Source organism: Geotrypetes seraphini, chromosome 14 (assembly GCF_902459505.1).
Source record: "Geotrypetes seraphini chromosome 14, aGeoSer1.1, whole genome shotgun sequence".
Lineage (NCBI taxonomy): Eukaryota > Metazoa > Chordata > Amphibia > Gymnophiona > Dermophiidae > Geotrypetes > Geotrypetes seraphini.
This window is the reverse complement of record NC_047097.1, coordinates 71,467,952-71,491,199: the sequence shown is the minus strand read 5'-3', so window position 1 is coordinate 71,491,199 and position 23,248 is coordinate 71,467,952. Positions and strand designations below refer to the sequence as shown.

Below are 23,248 nucleotides of genomic sequence, written 5' to 3'. Positions count from 1 at the left end.
AGCAATTATCTCCCGGCAGCTTTAGAACCAGATTCACTGAGCTCTGATGGCTGCAGCTGCACAATGATAGGATTTAATACAGGAAAAGCGACAACTGAAATGCCAGTGCTAGCTTGTTAGATCTCTGCAGCTAACATGAGGGTTAAAGTAATTAATGGTTTTCCATGTTCTATACAGTTGGGTACTGGTAGACATGCATATACATGGGAAAAGCCACCAGTTGCACTGGGATCGGTAGGTTTCTGCTAGTACTTGTGACCTGAGTTGACCACTGTTGGAAACAAGATGCTGGACTTGATGGACCTTCGGTTTTTCCCAGTATGACAATTCTTGAGTTCTTATGTGAAGCCATTTTGACATCACTGATGAGTTTGACTCTTAGGCATTGGTGGAATGAGGCTTTATGACTTCACAATATGAGCTCTGGAATGTACTGCGGAAACCTCTCAAGTCAATCGAGAGACTGTACAAGCACAATGTATTATAATTACATTCTGAATTTATCAAATAAGTGGGTCTTTAGCATTTTTCTAAAGGAAAGATAGGAGTTGGAGTTTATCAGGACAGAAAAGGGTTTCTCTGGAAAAATCTTTTGTTTATACAACCTTTTACAGTGGGAAATGTAAATAATCTAAAATGCCGTGAAAAGCGTTTTCTGTCAGTAAATTTAAAGTGATCAATAATATAATCGGGTATAAAGCCAAACAATCTCCCCCTTTTACAAAACTGCGATAGCTGAATGCTCTGCGCTGCTCTCGACGCTCATAGGAACTCTGAGTGTCGGGAGCAGTGCAGAGCATTCAACATGCCGGCCTGCGCTAGAAACCGCTATCGCAGTTTTGTAAAAGGGACGGGGGAATGTCTTGTAACGGGTACAACCTAACTTGATTAAAATTCTTGCTTCAACTGGGAGCCAATGTAGCGTCTGATAGAATTTAGTAACATCATCAAATTTTTTTCAAGTTGAAAATCAGCCATCCCTTTGATATGCTTTTTACTGGAGGCTAAATAAATGATGTTACAATAATGCAGGGAACTCAGAATCAATGATTGTACCAATAGCCTAAATGAGGAAGGATCAAAATATGCCCTAATCGATCACAATTTCCATAGCATAAAATAAGTTTTCCTAACTAGTGCATTAATTTTAGCATCGAGTGATAGTTTCTGCCAGGGTTGGCCACTGTTGGAAAAAGGATACCGGGCTAGATGGACCATTGGTCTGACCCAGTATTTTTAGGGAATGATTAACCTTCCATGTCTCTGTTAAACAGATGCATTTCTGAATCATTTCTCATGTCTTCGAGTGTAACATTCACTGGAAACAAGATGGTGACATCATCGGCATATATAAAATCTTGAAGTCCTGCTTGCTCTAATTCGGCTCCCAAAGAATACATTAAAACATTACACCATAGATCTGGTGTAAACACTTGCACCAAGAGCATTAAGAAGTGTGCATAGAAGTGTGTGCCCTGCGTACGCTTCATCCAAACTCTGCCCATGTAACAGCCACTCCAAAGCGTGCGCCATCTCGAAAAAGTGCTATCACTATCTCATGAATATTCTTGTAGACTTACAGAATCTGATTGGGAACAATCCTTGACCATACCTACTATGGTTTGGCCTAATTACTGGACTAAAACTATGCGTCCTTTAATGTCTTCTGCTGTTACTCACTCTTGTTTTGTTTTTTAATCAAACATAAAGCTTACTGGACTCTGTGAAATATAGCATGACATGACAGTGCCTGAGTGTGGGCCTGTTCTTCAAGACCCTGCACTGGTGGGGAGGGCAGCAATGGCAGTGAGCCTAGTGAGTGGAAGGTAAAGGGGGAGATACTGGGTACTTAGGCAGTGGAAAGGGAAGTAGAAATGCTGGACTGTTGGGGGGATGTTAGGGAGGGAAAAGCCAGACTGTTGGGGAGTAGGGAGGGAAAAAGGCGATGCTGGATCTTTGGGAGGTGGTAGTGGGGAAAAGTGAAGTCCCTGTTGCCTACTGGGACCAGTCTTATGAGACTGGTGAGATTTCGTACCACTGGGATCCACACTGACGATTACCCTGGCTTTGACCTGGAAGGTAATACCGAGATTACAATGGGTGAATTGAGAATAGATTGTTAATGGACAATTAGATCCGTGCCTCTGGAGCGTGTACCGGAGAAAGTAATAAAGCTGTATTTGAAGATTTTCATCCTCCAGACTGCGCTCTGTTAGTGTATCTTTGAGGAAATAATCGGAGTGCACAGAAAATGAAATGAAACAAATGATTTTAACTTCCCAGAAAGGGATAATACGTCCAGGTCAGAGCTATTGAAATGATCTATGGAAACAACCTTGTAGATACTTAAGAAATTCAACCTCCACAGTTGAGCTCATTATTTTCCTGTCAGAAAGGTTAAAATTGTGGTTAGTTCCTGAGAGGATTTGCTGGAACAAGGCACTGGATTGCTTTTAACGATCTTTATTCTTACTCGTGTTGAATGGAAACAACACTGCAGGGCAGGGATTGCAGTAACGCCTACAGTTTTCTGTTTCCAAACGTATACACAGAATTTTAAACTGGGCAAAGTACTGGCAGAAAAAGGGAGGATGCAGTTGCACTTTTTCCTTAAGCAACCTTCAAATGAAAGTACACACAAACTTTCCCTTTCAAAACCAATGCAAAATCTGCAGATAATAAATACGCACGGGCTTTGCGAGTGTCTGTTTGAGTAAGTCAAGTGTGTATGGGGATTCTTAGTAACATCGTAAATGACAGCAGATCAAGATCTGAATGATCAGTCTACCCAAACAGTCATCCTCATTATCAATTTATGATTAAACTAGTCTTTAAGCCTGTTACATTAATGGGTGCTAGAATAGATGTGTGTGTGTGTGTGTGTGTGTGTCTTTCTTTCTGTCTCTCTCTCTCTCCTTGGCCGCTGTCTGTCTTTCTTTCTTTCTGTCTCTCTCTTTCCTCAGCTGTCCACCACCACCCCTTGCCTGCTCCCTCTGTCCAACAATAGCCCTTCTCCCTTCCTTTTACCTCCCCCTTGTCCAACAGCATCCCTTCACTGCTCCCCCTGTCCAGCAGCAGCCCTTCTCCTTTCGTTTTACCTCCCCCTGTCCTGCAGCACCTCTTCCCTGCTCCCCCTTGTCCAGCAGTAGGCCTTCTCCCTTCCTTTTACCTCCCCCTGTCCAGCAGCAACTCTTGCCTGCTCCCCCTGTCCAGCAGTAGGCCTTCTCCTTTCCTTTTACCTCCCCCCTTTCCAGCAGCATCTCTTACCTGATCCCCCTGTCCAGCAGTAGGCCTTCTCCTTTCCCTGCTCCCCCTGTCCAGCATCTGCTAGCCTGGGCAGCCTCTGGGCTTTTGCTAGGCCTGCCCACCTCGCGTTATCGAAGTGGGACGGCCTAGCAAATGCCCCACGGCTGCTGCGTTTGCTGGTCTGGGGGTGAGAAGAGGCATCCCGGCAGTGGCAGCGCAGGAGTCAAACCACCACCGCCACGCAAGCTGCCCTATGTGCCACAAGCCATCGCAAGCCACCCCACGCGCCTCCAATCGAATTTGGCACGGAGGTAGACATAACGGCAGCAGGGATTACAACCTCCTAAGTGTGCATGCGTGCTTAGGGTTTTATTATAGAGGATTGTCTCTCTTTGGTGTTTCTGGGATATAGACCGTAAAAGTTTACCTGGCTCTGTTCTTAGGTTCCAACTACTGGAGTTTATTTTTATTTTGTATTTATCTAAATATTTATATCCCACATATCCATATTCTATGCGGGTTACAAATTCACATTCAAAATTCAGATTAAACAAACACTTTACAACATACTAAAATCACATAACATAGTTCAAACATCTTAAAATGTACATCATGCAGTTCCATTAAAACATAAAACATCAAAACAGAAACTATTGTGGGGGAAAAACCTCCCAACAGTTTCCCATCACAAATTCTGAAAAGCCTTACTAAAAAGATGGGCTTTCAAACTCTTATGAAAAGATAAAAAAGCAGAAATCTGACGAACTGAGTCGGGTAAATCGTTCCATAATTGTGGGCCTATTATTCCAAAAACATGACAACGATTAGTGGCCTTAAGTCTAGATTGAATAGAAGGAACAACCAGCAATTGTTTGGACTGAGGTCGCCGAGTCTTTCTGAACCATCTTGTCATTTGTTGGACACAGACGGTAAAAGTCTGCCCGGCCCTATCCTCACATTCCAAATTACTGGAGTTTCCATCAAAGCCCTTTCCAATCCATCCTAAATCGAATTGCCACCTACGGGGGACAGACCGTGCAAGTCTGCCCAAGTTGCAACCTAAGCACTACTCGACACATCAAACACACGTGAATCCATGCAAGCTTTGTTTTTTTTTTTTTTTTTTTTATACTAGTCAACTTTTAATTAGTCAGGTATTAGACAGTTCTTCAAAGCAGTGTAAAAGCAAATCAAAGAGGAGAGGCTTAGTGGTTAGAGCAGCAGATTGGGAACCAGGGAAGCCAGGGATCAGATCTCCCTGCAGATTCTTGTTCTCTTGGGCAAGTCACTTAACCCTCCATTGTCTCAGTTACAAATTTAAATTGTAAGCCCTTTGGGGACAGGGAAATACCTAGTGTACCTGAATATAACTTACCTTGAGCTGCTATTGAAAAAGGCATAAACTAAAGCCAAAATATTTTTAAAAAAATTAACAGTTATCTCACACCAAACTAAGGGGTCCTTTTACTAAGAAGGCGTGCTAACTGATTTAGATGCTAAGATATCCATTCTATTCCTATGGGCATCTTAGCATTTAGCATGCGCTAAATCGGTTAGTGCACCTTAGTAAAAGAAAGCAGGGAGTAATGGAATTAGCTATATCCTTTTGCTCAGGTCCCACTAGTGGATCATGAAAGAACTCTGAATAAGGAGGGAAGTGATCAATGTGGGCTACCGTGAAGATGGGTTATTTTACTGTTAATTAGATAAACTGGGATCTGTGTTAAAATAACCGTATCCTACATAACTTCCACCCCGTAGTCGTTGCTGTGAAGTAGGAGCCAAGCCAAAGAGTAGAGTGGATTATGGGTACAGAAGACGGGCAATACTGAGTTTGATAAAACAACCAAGAACCTCTTATTCCAAAGCTGGACCATTACTCTTTAATTTACAATTATTTTATGTGTGTAAGGGAACTCTAATATTTTGGCTCAGTGCCCTCATGACCTCTGGCATTGTAAATTATTAAGACTGTGCTAAATCTGGAATTCTTTACAGATCAAAAATGTCAATGTAATGGGGTCTTTTCATCACTTAAACAGATCATTCTTTCCTGCTTGGTTTCCTGTAATAAATACTGTGGGCCTGTTTCAAGATGGTTGTATGGTTACAGTATTCCTTCCAACTTAAAGTGCTGAGCTTGTCAGCTTTTTCAAGGAAGAACATTAGGGGTGTAAGTAAACAGCAGGCCGATCCCCATCCCCAGTTATTACCCAATTCATTATCTCACCTCCCACTCTTCTTTCCCCTCCGTGCATTTGCATTGAACTCTAGAGGTCTTCTATCCTTTCATTAAGCCAACTGTAGTTTCCGCGATTTTCTATTCAAAGCCAGTGCAAAGGTATCAGATGCTTAGCCAAACCTTCAGCCTTATGTCCCCCTACCCCGACCTCTCCCTGAGATTTTGATAATTAAATTAGTAATCATGATCACTTGAACAAACGAGTCCTGATACAACCCTGTGAAAACACATAGTTTAACAACGCATAATATTTCACATACTTAGACATTGGTCTACCTGTGCAAAAGAGCATATTTATTGGGCATTCGTACTCTCCAGCATGTTCAATTGGTCTCAACGGTTTCCATCTTTCCCCAGTTGGTACCAAGGTACCGAAGATCTTTTTGTGAATGTGCTATGCCAGGATTTCTTTGAATTCTTCATCTTTCTCTTCCTATCTCTTTGTATCCATTTCATTGTGATTTTGGGATGCTGATAATGATGCAACCTTAGAATATGTTCAGATAGTTGGATCCTTATGGAGCCTCCACGAGTAACTTCTTCTCAGGATCTCTTCATTGGTAATATGGTCACAATAGATAACACCAAAGATTCTTCAGAGACATCATTGATGGAATACATTCAGCTTTTGTGGTGATTTCCCTTGTTTTGCTGGTATAAGTCATATTTGGCAGGCAAGTAGTTTTACGAAGTTTAATTTCTATCATATTATCATCGCTGCCCATATTCAACACATCCACTGTTAATACAGATGCTGCATTACCGAGTCTATAATTGACATCCCTCTCAATACTCCATCACTGGATATAAGGCTTCCAAGACAGGTGAAGCTGTTCACATCTTCTACAGGTTGTCCATTAATGATTATTTGTGTATGGGCTTAAGAACCTAAGACTAGCCTTACTGGGTCCATCAAGCCCAGTAGCCCATTCTTACGATGGCCAATCCAGGTCACTAGGACCTGGCCAAAACCCAAAGAGTAGCAAGCAACATTCCATTCTACTGATCCAGGACAAGCAATGGCTTCCCCCGTGTCTTGCTCAATAAAAATGGACTTTTCCTTCAGGAAATTGTCCAAACCTTTCTTAAAACCAGCTACGCTATCCGCTCTTACCACAACCTCTGGCAATGCATTCCAGAGCTTAACTATTCTCTGAGTAAAAAAAAATATTTCCTCCTATTGGTTTTAAAAGCATTTTCCTGTAAATTCACCGAGTGCCCCCTAGTCTTTGTAATTTTTGATGGAGTACTACAGACGATTTTAGTGACAGGTTACAGATCACTAACAGCAGGTTAACAGGCTTGTCTACCAACGTGAATGAGATTTGTCTTTTAATCACTGAATCTCAGTCCAGTCTTTCCAGAAGACTTCTCCAAGCTAGTGGTCAGCAACACCTCAAGATGTCCAAAATACAGTGTGCCCAATAGGTACACAAAGTGGCTTACAATTATAATGAATTGTAAGCCACTTTGGGTGAATCTCTTCATGGAAAGACAGTTAATAAATTTAAATAAACAGACAACTGCTTCCAATTTAAGCCAATAGTTGTCTATGTGCATAGCAGAGGTTTTATTATTTCAGAAAGGCTTTTGACTATGAATCCCTACAGACGCTTCCTATCCTGGAATAAACAAAGCAAAAACGACTTTATCCCCTTAACACAGTGTGTCGCAAACTTTCCAGCCAGCGGCACACTAAACGCAGTTAGCTGGCCAGAAAGTACCCGGAAGTACACGGTCGTCGACGTCCGTGATGCGCGGAGGCCCATCTGGCCGCTTCGGTGGAGGGATCTGGGAGGAGGGGAGGTACGCTGAGAGGAGGAGAGTCATCCGCACTAGTTAACTGCCTACAGGACGTGCCTCTCGCTGCGAGAGGCACGTCCTGAAGGCAGTCAGCTGGTGCGGATGACTCTCTTCCTCGCCAGTGTGTTGCGGCACACCTGAAATCTTAGTTTGCGATACACTGCCTTAACCTCTTGTGTTTTTCCTTTGTTTTATTAATTTCCCCTTTCCCGTATAAATATTGTAAATATCCTTTTATCCCAGTTCGTTTACAGTATTGGTCTTTCCCCTGCCTGTTCTTTTTTTTTTTTAAATCTTGTACCCATTGTTTTTAACCGCCTTGATTTGACTACAATTGTTAAGAAATGCGGTATATCAAATAAACAAACTGCAACATAGCATAACAAAATTTCTTATATACCGCAGCTACCTTGTGGTTCTGTGCGGTTAACAAAAATTAAAATGCAGGTGTACATGGTATAAACACAGGTAATGAATGAAAATATTTCCCAAATAAAGCAGTCTTTATAGATTTTCTAAATGCCAAATAAGTATTTATTTATTTTTTATCCCGTCCTCCCAGTAGCTCAGAACGGTTTACAAGTAGACATTCACTATGGAGTGAATTGGACATACAAGACATACATACAAGTAGAGAGAGAAAGATACGTACTAATTTGTTTATCCCGTAATACTGCCTGATAGGCCAAGATCTTACTAAAGAAGCGTTTATACACACATCCTTTTACAGAAGGAAAATCAAAGAGTCAAAGATCACATAGATGGTTTCTATTGGCAAATTTAAAATGATCCATGAGATAACTGGGTAATAACCCACTGAGAGCCTTGAAACAAGATACAGCCAATCTTAAAAATCACTCTTGCCTCTGTTGGCAACCAGTGCAGTAACTGTATTTAGTCCAATTGACATGCAATTGGCTTTATTTAAATCGCTCACCCAATTTTGCACACTAAGAATAAAGTCAGGCACCCAGTTTTATAGAATTAGGGGGACGGAGTGTAATCGGTTCAAGAGCCACCTCCAAAAATAGGACATGTGGCTAGATTAGAAATACCAGAAGCCAAATAGAGCAAAGGAAAGCCCCTAGAAAGGATCAAAGCAGGGAAGCCGAGACTTTGAGGATAGAAGCTACATTGTTCTACTTTCAGGTTTCCCTTGATATTATCTCAGTCTCTGATTTCTGTAGCTTCCAATTTCTGCACTGGGAACTGATGTTAAGAAGAAGATTTTATCAAGGTTTTTCCCATGCGATGAACAGGCGTTTTAGAAAATTGTGATGTCATTGCATGCAAAAATGATGGCATATAGGCATTCCTGGGGGCAGAGCTGCAGCCAGGTTTTGGGAAGATGCCTACTGACAACATAAGCATTGCCATCCTGGGACAGACCGAAGGTCCATCAAGCCAAGTAGTCACTTTCCAACAGTGTCTTATCCAGGTCATAAGTCCCTGGCAAGATCCCAGAAGCGTAAATTAGATTTTATGCTGCTTATCCTAAAAAAAAAAGTGGTGGATTTTCCCAAGTTTATCTTGGCTTATGGACTTTTCCTTTTGGAAATTATCCTAACCTTTTTAAAACTTTGCTAAGCTAACTGCTTTGACAATGAATTCTACAGTTTAATTACGAGCACTTTTTATGGTGGATACCAAGAATCTGTTTATATTTAGGGAGCCTCACCTTAGTTTACCACGACAGAGATTAGTCACTCTTGTGGTACTTGAATCACGCAGCTTGCGATCGACTATGCAAGCTGTGCCATACACTACTGCCTTGGCTTCATGCTTCTGGAGCACGTCTTAAAGGGGTTGGGCAATCAATGATAGTTCACCCTCTTCCTCTTCCTCCTCGGCAACCCCCAAAGACTCCTCAGTGTCAACCCTTCTCAAAGACCCCTCCCTTTCTTTAAAAAATAAGCCCCCTGAGGTAGAGTTACCAAACATCTGGATTTCCCCGGACATGTCTTTCATTTTCGAGGATGTGTGTGGGCGTCTGGACAGCTTTTCAATATCCGGCACTTTGTCACATCCACGTAGGTGCGCGTGCATCACATTTGCGCAAGTGTGGATGCAGTCTGGGGCGGGGCGGGGCTGGGGGCAAGGCCATAGGTCTGGATTTTCCTTTGGGAAAATCTGGTAACCCTACCCTGAGGTCTAGGTGTACAGTGCTGGAGGTAGCATGACCAACCAAAACCTAAGCTTATAGGTTCACATTTTCACTGTTATGCTGGTGTTCTCTGAGAGAAAGGAGGCCCTGATTGGTAATGTATAAAGTAGGCTTCTATCATGCATCCAGTTAAAAGCTTTCTTAGCCTTCTCTCCCAGGCATGATATTGATTTGCGTATATCGCTTCCATTGTTTGCAAGTAGATCTCGTGCATGTTAATTACAGAAATCTTGGAAACCTAAGTTGTGGCCCTCAGTTGCCCAGCCCTGATCAAAACCTTCTGCTGCTTCTAGGATGTTTTACCTGCCACTGATCTGAGGAACGTTTATTCAGTAAAGCCTTTTATTTTGGAGCACCAGAATCTTGTCTAAAGTCTTTTGGAATTCGTAATAGCACTCCTTGAATCCCTTCCTCTGAATGGAAAATCCATACCTCATTTTGCATAAAGTCTGTGGTACTTTTGAACCTGGACTTAAGTGAGCTCCTCATCCAGAGAGAGGCTATAAATGTAACAGATTCAAAAGAGAATAATTATTGATTTACATAAGAGATAAAACCAAATCCTTAACACTGGGATCTGGAATGGCCCTGTTGTGTCTATACCTCCACCCCCCCCCCCCCCTTTTTAAGACTCTTACCCTTATACACAATTGTTATTATCAACATCAGTAATGATAATGCGTCAAACTCTCTTATTGGAAAAACTAGGCTGCAGCTTTGTTTATTAAACAATATTTGAACAGATAATTAACTTCTTGAGACACTGACAAAGTACGAGTAACTGGCCCTGCCATGTCATCTAGGGCCTAGGGGTAGGCGTGGACTTCCATGTCTCCTTTCCGGGTCACCTGAACCAAACCAAGCCGCTTTTTATTTCTTGCAGAACCGCTCATCACCTGATGAGCCCCAAAAACCCAGTAGCTCAGGATTACTGCAGCTGCAGCAATCTCAAGCTCCAGTTCCAATTGACTAAGCTCTCTCCCACCTCCGAGGAACAGGAAGAGACCTGTGACCTGGAGTCGACGCTTTAAGTCGTTCTCTAAAGCCCCCACTCTCCCCCTGATGGAAAATCTTTCAAATTTCTAACTCCCTCGTAACCTACCCACTGGTCTCCCATCTCACTTCCACCCCGTCTCCTCATTCATTTACTGCACTGACTAGCGAGCCTCAATCTTTCTGGAAGCCCTCTACCAAAAATGTCTTGGTGGGGCGACCAACACTAAGTTCACCCATCGAGACTAGCTCTCGGGCTCTGGATTACACCTGAAAGAACTGCAGCAGCCAAATAATGCTTTATCCAGTATAGACAAACACATCTTCAGAGCCTTTTGTCTTTACCAAGGCACAAACGTTTCAAGTTCCATTTTTAACTGTTACCTAAGAAGCTGTTGTTAAGACCCTTTCATAGGCAACTCCTAGTCTTATCTTTAGACTGAGAATTATTTCAGTCAAAACATCAGTATTAGGGTCATTTACCATAGTAACACAGTAAATGATGGCAGATAGCCGCACCGTCCATCTAATCTGCCCAACAAGATAACCAGAACTGTGCCTATTACTGTGTGTGGGCCCCAGTCACCTCTGCTTAAATGCTGCTTGTCATGTCTCCACCAAACCCAAAGGAGTCTTGGCCAGAGCTACATATCATCCCCAAGTATTTCTTACCAGTCACAATGTCTTCCCCTCTCCCTTGAGCTGCCCACCACTCCGCACTCATACCACATGACAATAAAGTGATCTGCAGCATTGGAGTTGCCAAAACTTCACCTGTCTTTTGCCATTTGTAGGACACAGACCGTAGGTATTTAAACATCTCTAACATATCTTCAAAGTATTGCATTAGAAAGATTGGGGGTTGGTGGTATTTAATCCAATGTTAGAGGGATGAGAGCATGGGATTGCATATAGCCAAATTGGCAAAGCAGCTGACTGATTTGTAACAGTTCACAGGCCAAAGAAGTGGGCCTGAGCGATGTCAGACAGCGTTGAACACAGTGCAGAAATAGAAGAAGTAGGAGTGGGTTATTTACCTTCTGCTCAGCTCTTATCCCCAGGAGTATTATCTGCCAAAGCCAAACACGTGAGTGAGGAATGCAGCATCTTTTAATTGCTGTAAAAGAAATATTTTCTTTTAATGAGCCTATCAACTATTTCTGTTTATCATGGCTTTGTATTTTGAAGCATCAAAGTTAAATCACGGAAAGTCTGGTCCGACCATTGGGGAATGCCACTTGGCTTTTGAAAAGCTTAAATATTTTGGGGAAATTCTTGGTTAAGCGTTTGGGCTTCATTTTTCGGTTGTATAATTCTTTTGTCTGTGCCTTTATAAACCATAAACTTGAAATGGATTCTGTTTTGGACACCCTGTAATAGAAATACCTGCCTATTTTTCTCTTGGCAAACTGAGGGCTTTTCAAAGTGACAGTATTGTGTTTTTTCACTTTGAACGTTATCCCAGGAAATGGACCTGTGAACATTTTCACTGCTGATTTTTGTGGATACTTCTGAGTACCGTATATACTCGAATATAAACCAATCCGAATATAAACTGAGGAAGCTTTTTTCCCTAAAAAAGGAGGAATAAAGGTTGACTCAAATATAAACCGAGGTTAGAAATTTGGGTACGTGAACGTCGTTTGTCAGGGATCAGGCTGTAAGTAATCACTAATTTTTCAGTTGGAGCTATTTCAAGTCCAAAAAAGCAGGAGAGCCGACAAATATTTTCCTACTTGGGGCCTCGACACCAACCAAAGTTTCTAGACTTCTGTCCCCACCAGAACACCTGATCTCAGTCACAGAAAACCCCCCCCAAACTCTTTTCAAATTCAAACCCACCAACAAAACCCTAACGTTCCAGACTCTACACACAGTACACCACAAGAGAAATAGAAAGAAATGCATTTCTTCCTGAACAGTTCAAGAAAGAAATTACCGGTAGGTCAAAACGACTCACGTGTGCCTAGGACCACAGTCATGTGGCTACAACCTAACTTAGGCCCCCCTATATCAAGCCACGTTAGGATTTTTATCGTCGGCCGCTGCAGTAAAAGCTCTGGCGCTCATAGAATTCCTATGATAAAATAAAACTCTAACGTGGCTAGATAAAAGGGTCTTAAATATAAAAAGTAAGTCTGATGATGTTAGAAAAGGTCAAATCACATAAAAAAACCAGCCAAATCATAAAAGAGCCATCCAGTACACATAAATAAGAGATTTAAGAATAAAAATTATATCTAAAAATGCATTTATAACCATGGGGGGGGGGATTTAAAATAAACCTCATAAAAAGACTCGAGATGTGGCTTTACCCCAAAGAACTGAAAAACATTAGTATCTGAAAATTGAGCAGAGCCTAGCTGTGCCCCCGGGATAAGTAGGTGGGCTTGGAGGGCAAAAGCAGGTCTCGGCAGGGCTTTTTGAGAAACATTTTCTCTTTTGAGACCTGGGACAGAGCTGGCAACTCCCTGTGTATTTGCAAAATTGCTCCTTGAAAGTAAATTACTGGATAGAAGACAACCCTGACCGAGAGCCACTTACTGGTCCCAATCTCTGCTGGCTCCAGATGGCTATTTAAATACTGAATCGTGTGTTTGGAAAGATTAGAGCTGTTTGGTAACTTTTTTCTAAGCATCTGCTTGGACCCTTAAAGCTATATTTTAGGAGGATTGCCGGGGAAAGCTTGTCATTTAAGGCTCATGTCTTGGAAATCAGAAGCTTCAAATTACAGTCATATCTCTCTTGGTTGATGGGCCTGAATGCAATCTGTGTAAGTTACACTGTCTTCATACGATAGAGGAAAGAGATGCTTTCTATGGTATCAAGGGACAATGTTCCCAGTGAGGGGAGGAAGTGACCCCCAAGGTTTGGGTCTAAAATTAATGTTGTGTGCTAAAGGGGATGTGGGGTGGGTTCCAAAGATCCATATCTTCTACTTCTGGAGGATCATTTATTGGGGTGTCCCTGGGTTCAAGACCAACCTGGCAGGAGCCCCTCCAGACAGGCATCATTGGTCTCTAACTACTTAGCAGGGCTAATTTGTTTTCTCGTTGTGAAAAGACTGTTTATTTTTTATAAAGAAAACAAAAACTTTTAACGTCAAAAAATTGGGCCATATTTTAAAGATAGACCTCGTGTAAAATTTGCATTACTGTGGGTGACCCTCTTCTGCCTGGTTTTCTTTGCAATGGAGCAGTGCATCGCAAACTCTGTGCCACACGAGATTTCAAGTGTGCTGCGAGACGCCAGGGAAGAGGTGAGGCACATCCTGTAGGCAGTCGGCTGCTGCCAGCGCCTCTCCTCCCTGGCATCTCGCCTCTTCTCCACGCCTCTTCTTTTTTAGCACCCCCACTGGCGGCTCAGGGTCCTGTCTGGAGGGCCTGTGCACAAATGTCAATGTGATGACATCACTGCGGTGACATCTGCACAAGTTTGGGTGCTCTTGAGCTGCGGCCATGGCTCATAAAGTTTGTAAGACTTCAGTGGGGGATCCTCCTCCACTACTATCCTGCTTTCAATGGCTGTCCCTCGGAGCTCTGTCCTGGGACCTCCCCTTTTCTTCCTCTGATCTCCTCCCGTGGTTTTCAGTATCACCTTTATGCTGGTCACTCCTAGATCTGCCTCTCCACACTAGATATCTCTATTGCAGTGGTCTTAAACTTGCGGCCCGCCAGGTCCTATTTTGAGGCCCTCGGTATTTTTATCATAATCCCAAAAGTGATTATATGTCTCTTTAGCTATAAATGACTTAGCCAAAAGGAAAGATTTAGAAACTCTAAAGAGTTTGACCTCATTTCTTTAATAAGACATTAACTATTTTTTCTGAGGCCTCCAAGTACCGACAAATCCAAAATGCAGCCCTGCAAAGGATTGAGTTTGAGACCACTGCTCTATAGGAATCCAGGCCTGAGTCTCAGCCTGCCTGTCCAAATTTGCTGCCTGGATGTCTCACTGCCATCTAAAACTGAATATGTCTAAGACCGAGTTCCTTATCTTTCTGCCTAAACTCTCCTCCCCCACTTTCTCTGTTTCTGTGGACAACATTCTCCTCCTCCATGTAGTGTCAGCTCGCAATCTCGGGGTCATCTTTGACTCCTCTCTCTCCTTCTCCACTCAGATCCAACAAACTGTTAAAGCCTGTCACTTCTTCCTCTATAATATGACCCAAATCCAACCTCTCCTTACCAAAACCCTTATCCACACTCTCATCCCATCTTGCTTCTCTCAGGTCTTCCGCTCAACCATCTCTCTCCTCTCCAATCTGTGCAACATTCTGCTGCATGACTTATATTCCGCGAGAGCCGCCATACTCGCGTTACCCCTCTCCTCAAGTCACTTCACTGGTTCCCCAATCTAAGGGTTACCAGATGTCCAGGTGTCTTCTAATCATGTCAGGACCTCCCGACTGATGAGGATAGGCTGAGGAGGCGTGGCTAGGGGGGTGAGGCTGAGGCGTGACATGGGCATCACAGGGCAGGGATGGGCGGGCCTGGGTGCAAGTAAAATCTGGTAACCCTACCCCATCTATTTCTGACCTACAAGTGCACTCACTCTGCAGCTCCTCAGTATCCCTACTCACTTATCACCCCTATATTCCCCTCCCCCTCCCGTGAACTCCATTCATCAAGGCAAGTCCCTCCTATTCATACCCTTCTTCTCCATTGCCAACTCCAGACTGTCACTTCTATCTTGCTGTGCCGTATGCCTGGAAGAGACTGCCTGAGTCATGATGTCAGGCTCCATCTCCAGCAGGATTCAAATCCAAGCTAAAAGCCTACTTTTTCGAGGCTGCGCTCAACTCCTAACTCCCACCCACCATAAGATACCTATGTCCATCCTGTCACTCTCTCTACAAGAAACTCCCCAACCCCTGTATGTTTTGTCAGTCCAAATTAGACTGTAAGCTCTTTAGAGTAAGGACTGTCTATTACATGTCAAATGTACAGTGCTGTGTACTACTTAGTGCCTAGTGCTTCCACCAAGGGAGGAAGAGTGTTAGCAGATGAGATTTCACGCTTTTGCCTAACAGGTGGGACTGTGAACATAGCTGGCTGGCAGTATTTAGAAGTTTAATTGCTATAAACTGTGCTTTTGAATTAATCCCTCCGAACAGAATGAATCCCCTGAGTGGAGGAGATAGCTGTCTATGTCAAATGGGGTTCTAACCCCCATAGTAATAGCAGCTAGACAGGAAAACCCCCCTTTTCTTCTCCATGCCTCGACAGTCATCACTTACCAAGTGCACATGAGTTAAGAAGGATATGCTTAGGGTTACCAGATTTTCCCGAAGGAAAATCTGGAACCATGGCCACGCCCCTTGTTCTGCATTCCAGAGCTTAACTATTCTCTGAGTGAAAAAATATGTCCTCCTATTGGTTTTAAAAGCATTACCCTGCAGTTTCATCGAGTGAAAAATTGATCCACTTGTACCCGTTCTACTCCACTCAGGATTTTGTAGACTTCAATCATATCTCCCTTCAGCCGTCTTTTTTCCAACTGAAGAGCCCTAACCTTTTTAGTCTTTCCTCATACCATCTTGGTCACTCCTTGAACCTTTTCTAGTGCCACTGTATCTTTCTTGAGATAAGGAGAGCAGAATTGAACGCAATACTCCAGATGAGGTCGCACCATGGAGCCATACAGAGGCATTATAATATCTTTAGTCTTTTTTAATAATTCCTAGCATTTTGTTTGCTTTTTTTGGCCGCCGCCGCACATTAGGCGGAAGGTTTCATCGTATTGTCTACAATGACATCCAGATCCCTTTCTTGGCCGCTAATCTCCAAGGTGGTCCCTAGCATCCAGTAGCTGTGATTTGGGTTATTCTTCCCAATATGCATCACTTTGCATTTGTCCCAAAGCTCTACGTCTGGAGCTAACTCCACTCCTCCTTGTGGTCCACCACCACTTTCTATGTCTCTCAGTTGCTGGGCCCAGTTCCACCTGGGCCATCCTCTCTCAATGTCACGTCTATCACCTCTCAGTCACTGGCACCCCAAAATCCTAGTGTATTTTCCTTGTTGGGATGAAGCTTCCATTACCATTGCTTGTGATCTTGCTAGATTCATGACTATGTTTTTTTTGGTTGTTTTTTTTTTTGGGGGGGGGTTACCTAGTGATTCCATCTTCCAGTGAGCGCATGGCTTGAAGTTGAACTTTTCGAGGGATTCCTGCTTTCTTAGCCACAAAGCCATGAACCAGGTAGAACAGTTCAGAAAAAATGCGCAAGTTGTCTCTTCATAGCCTTTCTTCCTCTGCTCCAAACTCCTGTCCAGGGTTTACTACTTTCTACTACTACACTGCTATTAATTATTTCTAGAGTGCTACCAGGCATAAGCAGCGCTGTACAGAGTCACAGAGGAGACAGTCCCTGTGCAAAAGAGCTTACAATTTGGAGAGGGAATCTTTTATTTTTTTTTTTTTCTAGTGAATCTGTTCATGAAGGCTTGAATTAATCTCCCTAACTTATATCCCAGATATATCTCAGCTGTAGAGGTGTGTGACTATTTACATAAATAAGAAATGCTAAAATGTGATTTTAGCACTAAGCTTTCATTCCTAGGGTTCACAGGAAGTGTCTGATCACCCACGCTGATTGCTTTCATTATTGTAATGCAGGAGCTTGCAAATCCTTCCTTTTGTGCAAGAATTTCCTTCTCGCTAAAAAATATCGACAACCCCCACTCCAAAGCCGGGGAAGTAAGATTTAATCCTTCTGTTTATCTGAGGAAAGATTGTATTTTAGGATGTTCACCTCAAACACTTGTGGTTTGGATTGGAGAGATTATTTGGCTAAAATAAAATTTCATGTTGACAGATTTCTTTCATGCTTTGGGGGGTTTATGGGAAGCTGTGTCTTTAGGAGATCATCTGACTTCTCAGGTGTCAGTCCAATCATGTCTTATCCTAAATCTGAAGGACTTAGTTTCTAATTTAGTGGCCTAGTGGTAGAGCTGCTGCCTCTTCACCCAGAGGTTGTGGGATTGAATCCTAGGGCTGCTCCTTGTGACCAGGGAAAGTCACCTAGGCCCTGAGGCTCTATGGTCCACATTAAAATCCGGTAAATTGTCCGATCTCAAAACTATGAGTGATTCTCAAAGAACTTCACATGTAAATGAGGTCCAATCAGTCACTGGAGAAAGCGACTGACACATGCACAGAATAGTCCACGGAAAGAGGCATATATGAGCACATGCATCAGGAAAAGCTCTCTTTTTCCAAGAGAAGATCAAACAGCATTCTATATGGCAGCCATTTACGGAGCGGCGTGGGACCAGGCAGGAAGCAAAAAGCTCGCGCTCCTGCCTTATTCGCTGCTCTGCAGCAACAAAGGAGGCAGCCGTCCAGCAGAAAAGCTCCTGGCAAGACCTCAGCTGCCAGACGCACTTACCTGTAGAGGAGGAAAAACCAAGAAAAAAAATTCTGAACCAAATTTTTATTTTCTTGGTTTTTCCTCCTTTACATGTTGGTACGTCTTATGGTCAGGTGCGTTTTATAGACTGAAAAATACGGTAGTTGGATGTGTTCTCCGGAAGATTAAAAGTGAAATTGGGCATGCACTTTTGCTTTTGAAGGGGTAATTCCATGTCAACTAGTCCAGTTTCAAGGAGGGTCCCCACTCGATTCTTCCATGGCTAGAACAACATGGCCCAAATAAAGGGGCACCTAACTCTGAACCTAGTTGAGCCCATGCTCCCAAACTTTGGATATCTTCATTAAAGGTCCCAATATATCCATAAGAACATAAGAAAAAATGGTCGTTTCTGAGATGATCGTGTGGTGAGCTCTAAACCACTTGACGTGGAATGACCCGAAGATTAGTGGGAAACCCTTGGCTAAAAAGTAACATAGTAGATGATGGCAAATAAAGACCTGCAGTCGCGTTCAAATTGTTATTAAACCAACAATCCAATAATATTGTTGCAACATTTTACTTGCTATGTTCCCCTCCCCCACTGATATATAGGACACCATATGAGTATGGTATAAAATATGTTCTTGCCATTTTTAGGGCACAGACCTTAAATCTGCCCAACACTGGACCTATTTCCCATGTAATTTTGGCCTAAAACAGACAGTTCAACAACTGCCTGCCTGCCACTAGACCTGCCCTGTACCCTGTTCCTGCCTACCACTAGACCACCAGAGGGGGGACAGGGTCAGAATTTTTTTTCTTGGTTTTTCCTCCTCTATAGGTAGGTGCGTCTTATGGTCAGATGTATCTTATAGAGTGAAAAAATACGGTATATCTTCAGGAAAAGGTTAAAGACTCCCCTTTTTTCCTTGAACCCATAACATAAACTCAGCACTCTACCCACCTAAATTTCATTCAGTGTTCATGTCCTCTGATCAAAAATATAAACCACATTGAATTCTAGCCAAAACTTGCAGTATAGAAGAGGAATGTATGCTATGGTGTGCCCTTCCTCTCATTCTCTGCAAGGAACTCCTCTACCCCTATTTGTCCTGTCTGTCTGTCCAAACTAGATTGTAAGCTCTTCAGAGCATGTCAAATGTACAGCGCTGTGTACACCTTTCAGCACTATAGAAATGTTATATGGTAGTAGTAGTAGTAGTTATCAAATACAAACCATAGTTAGGGCTTATTACTCTAACTGCGTGGGCATCTTGGGCACAAATCTGGGAGTTTTTCTTTTTTAAACTTACACTGTAAGGATAACTATGAGAAATTGTAATCTATGAACTATATATTAAGTATATTGATATTAGACCCATGGAGGGGCATAATCGAAAGGAACATCTAAGTCCGTTTTCGTCTTAGTCGCAAGTCATCCAAAGTAAAAAACAACCTAGGACACATTTTCGAAAAATACGTCCAAAATTTTTTTGGTTTCGAAAATCATCTAACTATACATCCTGCCGATCTGATCATCCAAGTCGCTAAATAGTCCATCTTTATATCACATTTTCGTCTAACTTTTTGTCCAAACGCCTAGGTATGTCAAAAACGCATAGAACAAGCCCTGTTGGACGTGGGAGGGGTCTGCAAAGTGATGGACTGAGCACCCAGACATGGCATAGTGGAGTATCTTACAGGGCACTGCTGTGAACTTCACAAAAAGGGTGCCATGTCATCATCTCACTACAGCTCCCATATAGGTCACGGTGAGCCCCCCAAACCACCTCCAGAATCCCCTAGAACCACTTATCTACCACCCTAATAGCCCTTATGGCTGCAGGAGCCACTTATATGCCAGTAAAAAAAGGGTTTTGGGAGTATATAGGAGAGTGCACATGTTTAAGTATCAATGCAGTGATTACAGGGGCTTATGGGCATGGGTCCTCCTCTCCATGGGTCCCTAACTCACCCCCAAGATGGCTTAAGCTGCCTCTGTGCTGGACGACTAGGCTTTCCTATGCCAGGCTGCCAGGTGATGATGGTCTGGAGGCTGAATTTTAAAGGTGTGATTATGATTTTTATGGAGTGGGGGAGGGTTGGTATTCACTGGGGTAGTGTGTGGGGGTCTATATTATGTGTTTGCAGTACTTATCTGGTGACTTTAGGTGGTTTTTTGTGACTTAGACCATGTTTTACAAGTTCCGTCGATCCTGGGCTGTATAACTTATACAAGCTGTACGACTAAGTCTACGCAGGCCCACGTCCCGCCCTTGACACTCTTCCTGAAACGCCCCGTTTAGCTTTGGTCGTTCAGCGGCATTATGAAGGCCTAGGTCGTTTAGAAATACATCCAAAACCCGTTTTTATTATCGGTACTTGGACATATTTGGACTTAGGCCAGTTTTTGGATGTTTTTCTCTATCGATTATGAGTCCCCTAGTACATAACAAGTTAGGATAAAAACTTGTATCATAAACAGTACATACTAATTCTGGCAAATCATAACCTGTTACCTGTCTTTTGTGTATGTTCAACCTGTCTATTGTATGTTAAAATGTACAGCGCTATAGAAGTAATAAATAGTAGTAGTAACCCGTTCTGAGCTATTTGGGGACAATGGGAAAGAAATAAATAAATAGAATACAGGAGATAGTGTGTGCATTAAGGAATTGTTTTTGCGGTAAGTGCAAGGGACATGCTGGACCCCCCCCCCCCCCCCCCTAGCAGTCCACCACGCAGCCTTTGCACTTACCACTAGAGCTTAAAGTACTTAGCTTTGTTCTTATGCTCTTTAAGAACCAGGACCGTTGCTTGCTACTCTCAGAAAGAAATACAAATACTCCAACCACAAGAAAAATAGACTTAAAAAAAAAAATTCCTTCAGCAATTAAAAACACTGCTGCTTTTTTGTCACTTGTATCATCATACATGTAAAGCCAGCTTTCGTGAAACTTGTTAACAGTCTGGCGTACATTTGTCCGCCTCGTTTCAGACAGCTGAACCCCAAACCACATCTCTCTGTCAAGCGCGTATTATACCTAAATGGATCCTTTGTATCTCTGCCAGACTCGCAGCTTTGGTACCACTAATGCTGCTTATTGTTAAGTAACTCTAACGTGAGCGCCTGGGTCCTCGACTGGAAGGGGGGACTGCAGGTTTGGATTAGTGCGTGCCTTCTGGGAACTGGTGTTTTGTGTCAAAATTTGGCTTGTTTACTGCCGTTTAAGTTCTGCTGGCTCAGCAGTGAGCTGCTTAAGCAAAGTAATTTTCAAGTCAGCATTATTGGTACTGAGTGTAGCTTTTCCCAGAATTAATCACTTACTCCCTATCCTTTCTATGTAATTAAAGAATGTCAGTCTCCGGGGGGGGGGGGGGGGGGGTTCTTTGTCTTTATCCAGCAGCTCTATATTCAGTGAAAATCTTGGTAGCTTGGAAAATGGATAGAGATGTGGAGGGATACATTTCTGAAAGATTTTTCCAATTGCTTTTTTAAAAAGTAATTCCTGTCTTTTCAGTAGAAACTCAAGGTAAAGTAAGTGTGTCCTATCTCTCTAGAGCAGGGATAGGGAACTCCGGTCCTCGAGAGCCGTATTCCAGTCGGGTTTTCAGGATTTCCCCAATGAATATGCATTGAAAGCAGTGCATGCAAATAGATCTCATGCAAATTTTAATGGGGAAATCCTGAAAACCCGACTGGAATACGGCTCTCGAGGACCGGAGTTCCCTACCCCTGCTCTAGAGTCTACAATTTCAGGCTGTATCTGAGGCAGTTATGGTTTAGAGACAGTGGTGTAGCAGAATGGGCGATTCATAAAAACAGCCTTATTTGGTCATACCAATGGTCCATCAAGCCCAGTAGCCCGTTCTCCCAGTGGCCAAGCCAGGTCGCTAGTACCTGGCCAAAACTCAAGGAATAGCAACATTCCAGAATCTCAAAGAGTAACAAAAGATTCTATAACCCCAAAGAGTATCAAGATTCCAGGGAAAATCTCAAAAATTCCGGAACCCCAAAGAGTAGAAACGTTCCATGCTACCGATCCAGGGCAAGCAGTGGCTTCCCCCCCATGTCTGTCTCAATAACTGACTCTGGACTTTTCCTCCAGAAAATTGTCCAAACATTTCTTAAAACCAGCTACGTTATCCGCTGTTTGATGGCGGGTCATTTCAACATGGCTGCGATGAATCATCCCATTCGGGACCCAGCGCTGATCCACATCTCATTTGATCCTCCCCCTCACTGAGAGCCGGGAGTCGTCAGGGGTTTTGATCATCAGTCATGGTCTGCAACGCTTCTCTTTGGTCTTTTAACCTCCAAAGTTTACAGGACTTTCAGGCCCACTGGAGAGCCAGGTAGATCAGATCATAACCGATGCAGAAAAGAGATTTGGATCTCCAGGCCTGAGCAGATGAAGGCGAGTGTACAGCGGGCTTCCTTTACCTTCAAGAGCACTGAGCAATTCCAATATTCACTTGTCTAAAGACCCCGGTTCCCGACCCCTGTGTGTTCTGAGCCTCTTATTCCATATATATACTAAGAGGGCAATGTGTAAGGGGGAGAGACACGTTACTGTTTGTACGCACTTATGCAAAATGAGACGGCGCGTTGAAATTTGTTCTTTTAAATGGCTTTTTAGGCCATTGTGCGACTTTGCTGGTTTCTTGGTTTATTTGCATCACTGAGTTTTACATTTTATTTTCCATGATTTTATGTTTTAGATTTCAATGCTTGCTCTTAATGTTTGTTTGATGGTGTTGCTTGTCATGTCATGTTGTTTTGTTTATTTTATATTGTGTTATGTATGCTGCTTGTGACTTGTATAGAATTGTCGGATATGCGGAATAGAAATTTTTAAATAAATGTTTCATCCATTTGTACACTGCCTTTTTTTATGGCAGTATTCCCATAAACTTAGACTAACATGTCCCTGATTTCACTTCCGCTCTTGACAAGTTTAACAAGAAATTTAATGTTTGTTCCTTGCTCTAATTCAAGCTCCAACATTTTTGCGATGGCACACAAAAACACGCAACAAGAGTAATGAACGCCACTCAGCAAGACACCGCCACACATCGACACGAATACAGCTGTGAGACACTGATAGGTTATGAATCCTTACCGAGTAGGTTGTACAGTGCTGCCAATGTAAGCGCACGGAGGCAAGTTTGCAAACTTAATTGTCAGACCTTGTATGCCACAGAAATACCACAAACAACTAATTGCTCACAGGGATGGTAACATGGTCTGTGTAATATACTAGGACTGAGCAATTATGTTGAGTATGTGGAGAGAAACAGTTCTAGTGGCAGAGAGTTTCCAAACACGAAAAATATGGTGGTGGGGGTGACAGAAGGGGAGAGAGGGAGAGATTACTTGTCCCCCAGATGGACTTCTGCTTACATCCCTGGTTAGAGACTTGGTAGAACCTCAGTAACACAA

The 23,248-nt window shown here is 42.9% G+C and overlaps 1 protein-coding gene across 4 annotated transcripts in view; it reads left to right on the top strand.

The window, feature by feature from the left end:
• ADAMTS17 (ADAM metallopeptidase with thrombospondin type 1 motif 17) overlaps positions 1–23,248 on the top strand; it is a 149,140-nt gene that overhangs the window by 36,393 nt on the left and 89,499 nt on the right. The gene's annotated exons all lie outside the window — the stretch shown is intronic.